The sequence below is a fragment of the Anguilla rostrata genome, chromosome 4, assembly GCF_018555375.3.
Source record: "Anguilla rostrata isolate EN2019 chromosome 4, ASM1855537v3, whole genome shotgun sequence".
NCBI lineage: Eukaryota > Metazoa > Chordata > Actinopteri > Anguilliformes > Anguillidae > Anguilla > Anguilla rostrata.
Window position 1 is genome coordinate 6185545 of NC_057936.1, and position 6000 is coordinate 6191544.

The 6000-nt window shown below is 54.7% G+C and overlaps 1 protein-coding gene across 11 annotated transcripts in view; it reads right to left on the reverse strand.

Moving 5' to 3' along the window:
• celf5a (cugbp, Elav-like family member 5a) overlaps positions 1-6000 on the reverse strand; it is a 211163-nt gene that overhangs the window by 113432 nt on the left and 91731 nt on the right. The window lies entirely within an intron of this gene.

Genomic DNA, 6000 nt, shown 5'->3' on the forward strand with positions numbered 1-6000 from the left:
ATGTTCTCACTCCTTGTTGAGTTTGCTAGCACGGCTAAGTACCTCTTGGTGGTTAACTAGTTCAGTCTTCCATTAGCTTGCTTACTAGATTTGTGGCTAGCATAGCTGCAGACGCATTAGGCGGATGTCTTTGCAGGAGGGTGGTGCACACAGCCCATACTGAACAGCAGTCAGCCAGATAGCCGTCAGGGCCACAAACGGACTCCAAGAAAGCTAGCAGGCAAAGAAAAAAAAAAAAAAACTGCCGGCACGCAACGCCAGCGGGTGCCAGGAGGTGGAGCGGGCACCGGCCGCTGTATTTTTCCGCTGCACAGCCACAATCGATAAGCAGGACTGGCCGTAATCGCGAATACTCTAGTCTCGCGAAGGAATTTTTAACTATGTTTCGCACCCAGGATCATTTCTCGTTAGCATTTTGACACGGGCGGCGGGGAGCTGAAGGACAGTTTAAGTATTAAAATGCGCACCGCGTTTCTGCCGGCTCACGCATCGTGTTTATTTTGCAATTACTTATTTATGGAAACACGCCTTTGATGATGTAGCGATTTCATTATGAAATCTTTAAATTATTTTCACCGTCGCTGCATATCTGCTCCCCCTGCTTATTTACGTCCGGCCCCATCATTAATATATGTAAGAACGCATAATCCAACACTTTGGGCCCTCTGATACCTCTGATTTAAGTCCAGTAAATAATTCACGCGGTAAAATAAATCCATCTGCTACGCATCTGGGCCGTGCCAGGGCACAAGAAGGAAAATTGTTTTTTTGTTTTTTTTACAGCTAAAAGGTCCCTGTTGTGATGTTAAATATTCCCTTTTAATAAGGTGAAAAGAAGAATTTTTTTGTCTTTTTGCTCTCTCTCTCACTTGATAAGACGATTCCTTAGATCCAATGGAGACGTGTCCGTACATCTCAAACAGATGTAAGGACGTAAAAAAAACGAGAAGCTTTTATTTCCAAAAAAAAAACCAAAAAGAGTGAAAGCCTAAACGACGCTTTTATTTAATTTTTTTTAACCCCGCTGGATTGTGTTCTCCTTTCCCCCAGACTGCGATGTGAATGTGTCTCTCCTCCGCTTTTATTTTGCAAATAAACCCCAATGGATTCCTGCGGCAAATCGATACGAGAGAAAAAAACACTTCCTGGAGGACGTATCGAGAGGCTGTCTAGCGGCTTCCTCCCCGGACCCCGGAGGTACGGTACGGTACGGTACGGGCATCCAGTCACTCGCCCCGCTCTGCTCCGCTCCCTCTCTCTCACATCACCTCCGTTTCGCGGGGGGGGGGAGAAGCTCGCTAATGGCCCCCGTAGCCATTCCTCCTCTGGCTTGTGCCCCTCACCCCCCCGCCCCCCATCCCCCCCCGCGCCAGAAGCCATAAAGGCACATCATAAAGACAATAACCGGTGCTAATAATTATGATTTAAAAACTTTTTCTTTTTTTTTTACACACAAGCTGTTTATGTTTTTTGGAGCTACATTTTTTGGATGTAGCATCTACAGTTTTTTTTGTGCCCCCCCCCCCCCAAGGCGGAGCCGGGGCCCCCCCCGTCCCCGTCCCTCCCCCGTTTCCCTGGTAGCCTTCATTATGTCCCCCGTGCGTCCCGGTTAATTCGCGTCGTTAGAGAGATGATGTCTTTCTGCCGAACGCGTGAGAGAGAGGGGGTCCCTTTTTCCGCTCGCCCCCCGGAGCAGCGGGGTCCCGGTCACGCCTGCGTCTGACCGCGGGCTCGCGCGAGCGTGACTTTCACCCCCGCCGAGCGCGTCACACCCCCCCCCCCCCCCCCAACCCCCCCCCCCCCCCCCCGCCTCGCCCAATCACCGCTCCATAAATCCCCGCAAACAGACCCCCGTGTCGAACACTCGATGGGGCCAACTTGGGCCGAGAGAAGAAACCGAATTGGAGCCTTTTTTTTTTTTTTGGTTTAATTTCTCGGGGCCTGACATCGCCTGTGACATAAAACATTCAGTGAAGACGAAGAACTGCAACGACAACAACAACAACGACGGCAACAACAATGGGGGGAGGGGGAGTGGGGGGGGGGGATCTAACAATCATCACAAAAGCAACAGCGGCACACATTGCTTTACTGTAAGCACCATTATAAACAAAAAAAAAAGACAATTCCTTGCATGGCTGGCGAAGTCGAATGACTGATTGAAGTGTCAGAGGTGCCCCTGACTGCGCCTGGTCCCCCCTCCCAACCGTCCGTGTTTCTCCTGTGAAACGGGCTCAGCCTGCCTCTGCTCTCGGTGACACATAATCAGACATGCATCTCTATGCCCGGAGTGACTGGACGAAATAATAACCGACGATACATTTTTTTTTTTTTTTAAACGTGGTTTATGAAGAGAAGAAACCCTGTTTCTTTCCTGTGTTGCTAAGCAGGACGCGTGTCTCCTAACCGCTGCCGACGCGGACGCGAGCGGTGCGTTTTGATTGGAGGAACAGCGGCGGCCGCACCGCCTTTGAAATCAGCAGTCCGCTCGTGTAAACTCCAAACGCGAAAAAAAAAAAAAATCACAGTCCCCTCAACGACTAAATCTGCATAAACAGGAAGTAATACAATTACCAATACAACAGAACACGCCGGCGGCCTGCTTCTTCCCCGTAACCAAACAAAAGTTCCACCGGTGCTCTAGGCCCCCACCCCCGCCCCCCCCCAAAAGCTGTCAGGCCGGACGCCTCTTCATTCGGTCCGCCGAAAACCGTGACCTCCGCGCCCCCCCCCCCCCCGTCCCGAGCGTGTCTCGGACTCCGTAATGAAGACTTGCGCCCAGGCAAACACAACAAACCCTAATAAATTGCCTGCGCGCTCGCGACCGGGAGGCGAAATTTCTAATCCTGCGCAGATTCGTCTGCGCATTAATTCTCATCAGCCGGGGGGGTGTGGGGTGGGATGTGGCGGGGGTGGGGGGGGGGCGGGGGTTTGGATATGATCGAGGCATCCCGCGCGCTGCCTGTTGCCTGGCTGCTCGCAACAAGCGCTTTTAATAAAAACGTCAACACCGATATCTGAAGCGAAACCCTTTAAGAGAAAGGCCCGCCGGCCCTATCAGGAGAAGAGGAGAGGGCGAGACAGGGAGGGAAACACAGAGAGAGAGAGAGAGAGAACAGTAGTGAGGGGGTGGGGGGGGGGGGGGGGGGTTCGGGAGGAGGGGTAACTGTCACCATGGCAACGCCTGACCTTTAAAGGTGAACCAAAAGTTGGGCAAAGTTGTCCTTCTTCTTCTTCTTCTTCTTCTTCTTCTTCTTCTTCTTCTTCTTCTTCTTCTTCTTCTTCTTCACTTAAAGGGGAGTGACATTTAATAGTCCCCACAGGTCAAAGGAGGACAACAAACAGCAAATAAAAGCTGCCAGCTGCTTAAATAAAAGACCCCTCTGTATTATCAAAACCCTGGGGCGGGGGGCGGGGGGCGGGGGGGGGGGGGGGCAGGTCTCTCCGGGGCTAGGGGCTCATCTGCGACCTCAGCAATTAACCCCTTCCTAACCGGAGCCTGCCGCAGCCGCAGCCTCCCGTGTCCCCCCCGGGTACGCCCAAACCGTGGGGGGGGGTTTTTTGGCCCCCGAGGGGACCCCAGTTGGGGGGTGTCGTTTCGTTTAGACAGCATTGAGCTTCTCTCCCTTCCTCTCCGAGGACCTCAGGTGGGAGAAATATCCCCCCCCCCCCCGAGAGGACGACTGTTCCTGAGCAATTAAACAGTTAGCGGGCCGCGGCTATTCAGCACTCTACTGAAGGGGTTTAAATCTGCAGCTCCCTACAATTCATCAGGAGGAGCGTTGGGCTGAGCAGAGGGTGGGGGGGGGTGTGTGGGGTGTATAGGGTGGGGGGGGCAGGCGTCGGCAGCCAGCTCAAAGTGAAACGGTTCTTTCCTGGAAGTTTGGGGACTTCGAGGGGAAGGATTTCAGTCGATGCCCTGAACCGCGGCTTTGCCCTTGGCCCCCCCGCCCCTCGCAAAAAAAAAAAAAAAAGAAAAAGAAACCGTGCCCCTCCTCCCTCCCGTGGGCGCGTCTAAAAAAGATCACAGACCACAACTTCATCCCCCTCTCCTCCTCTCTCTACTGCCTCTACTCCTACACCTAGCCCACCCCACCACCGCCCCCAAACCCACCGCCCCCCATCCCCTCCCCCCTCGCCCCACCATCCCACAGTCCCCATCTGTTAATTAAGAGGGAGGGAAGGTAGCCCAGGGCTAGCAGGAGTTCTCCGCCAGCTGTGGAGACGCGCGATTGGCCAACGTAATGGATCCCCGCTCCCGAGAGTTTTAAATGATTCAAACGTTTGCCCTTCCCCTGATCCGGCGCAGCGGGTGAACCAGCGTGTCGTGTGGATTCTGGGGACCTGGCCGCCCCCTCTCACTTCTGTGACCCCTCAGCTGGCCCCCCCAACACCCCACGGAGGGTCCCTGAGGGACCCCATACTCTCTCCCTCTTTGCCTGCTGAGTTAGCGAATTAGCGGCTAACGGTGTTATCGTTAGCGTCGTTCACTCTATTGCCGTAACTATTACTACGTGTTGCCACTTTGGAGATACTTGATTTTTTTGTGCTGTCACTGCTTGTAAAAGCGCGAGCCTTTAGTAACAGAGTTTTTCAGCCCCTTCGGTCAGGCCGCGTGTGATTAAACTTGTTGTTCCTTGTTTTTGTTTAAAAAAATAGACGTATTCAAAGGAGCAAACAAAGAAACAGGGCAAACAATTTGGGGAAATTATGTTAAAGGGCACACTGAGTACCTGGGAGGGCGGTCAATGGGGCGGCACTCTCAGGTTGCGGCGGGCAGCGGTACTAAGCCGCAAACCCCCCCCCCCCCCCCCGCCCCTAACCCCCTCCAACTAGAAACAATCGCACGTGATTGGTCTAAGTTCCCTATTCCGGGCATCAATAAGAATGAAGCAAGGGGGTGAAAAATATTAATATATGCCCCCATGCGCTCACATATTTCCTCTGAGAGAGAGAGGAAGAGGGGAAGAGAACAGCATGCTGGTGAGAGGGAGAGAGAGAGTGAGAGAGAACAGCATGCTGGTGAGAGGGAGAGAACGGCACGCGGGCGAGAGAGAGAGAGAATGGGGGGGGGGGGGATGGCGAGCGGCTCTCTCTCAGGGGACCCCCGAGAGGCCTCCGCTCCGCTCCGTACGAAACGGGCGGGTAAGCGGCGCGGGGCCGGCGAGGGCCCGGTCACAGCCACAGTAAACACCTTAATTACCCGCCGGCGCTGGTCCGTACCGGGGCCTGGGCAGGAGGGGGGGGGAGAGCGCCGGGGGTCCCCTGAGAGCGCCGCTCGCCATTCCCCCCCCCGCCTCATTACGGATGCTGAGAGGCTCCCGAGCGCATCACCGATGCACATTTATGCCTTTCTCCATATCTGGCATAATCTCTTAGCGGGTATTTCTTACATCCCATAACGAGTAGGTCATTACCCGCAGACAACAGAAAAAAAAGAGGGAGAGAGAGGGGGATGGAGGACGGGTGGGGGGGGGGGGTGGTGGAGCGCTGAGACAGAGAGGGGGGTGGAGGGTGGGGGGTGGGGGTTGTGGGCTGCAGAGTTGTTAACATGGTGAGCATTTATGCTGCTACGAGCTCAGCAGAATCAAATAACTTGTCAGACTGCTGTCTGTTGTTCATCTACCTCCCCCCCCCGCCTTTCCTCCCCCCCCTTCCCCCCCACCTACTCCCTGGAGAGCTGATAGGATGCAGCAACTGCCCAATAAGTACATGAATAAGTGCATAAATCAACACTAGTGTCAATCCTCTCCTGACATTTCTGAGACAGCACACCTTGGGGCTTCCGGAACATTCCGCCGGTTTCCACGGCGCCTCTCTCCGCGGGAACCCTGCCCCGCCCGGGGCTGCCAGGGCCTGGGGGAGGGAGGATCAACGTGACATTAACCCTCACGAGGGAATTGGTGCCCCCCCCCCCGTCACGGTCCTAAAAACGTGCGGGCAGTCAGGCGGCTAGCGGCGTTAGCGGCGGGAGGCTCGCAGACAGGACGTCCTGCCTTT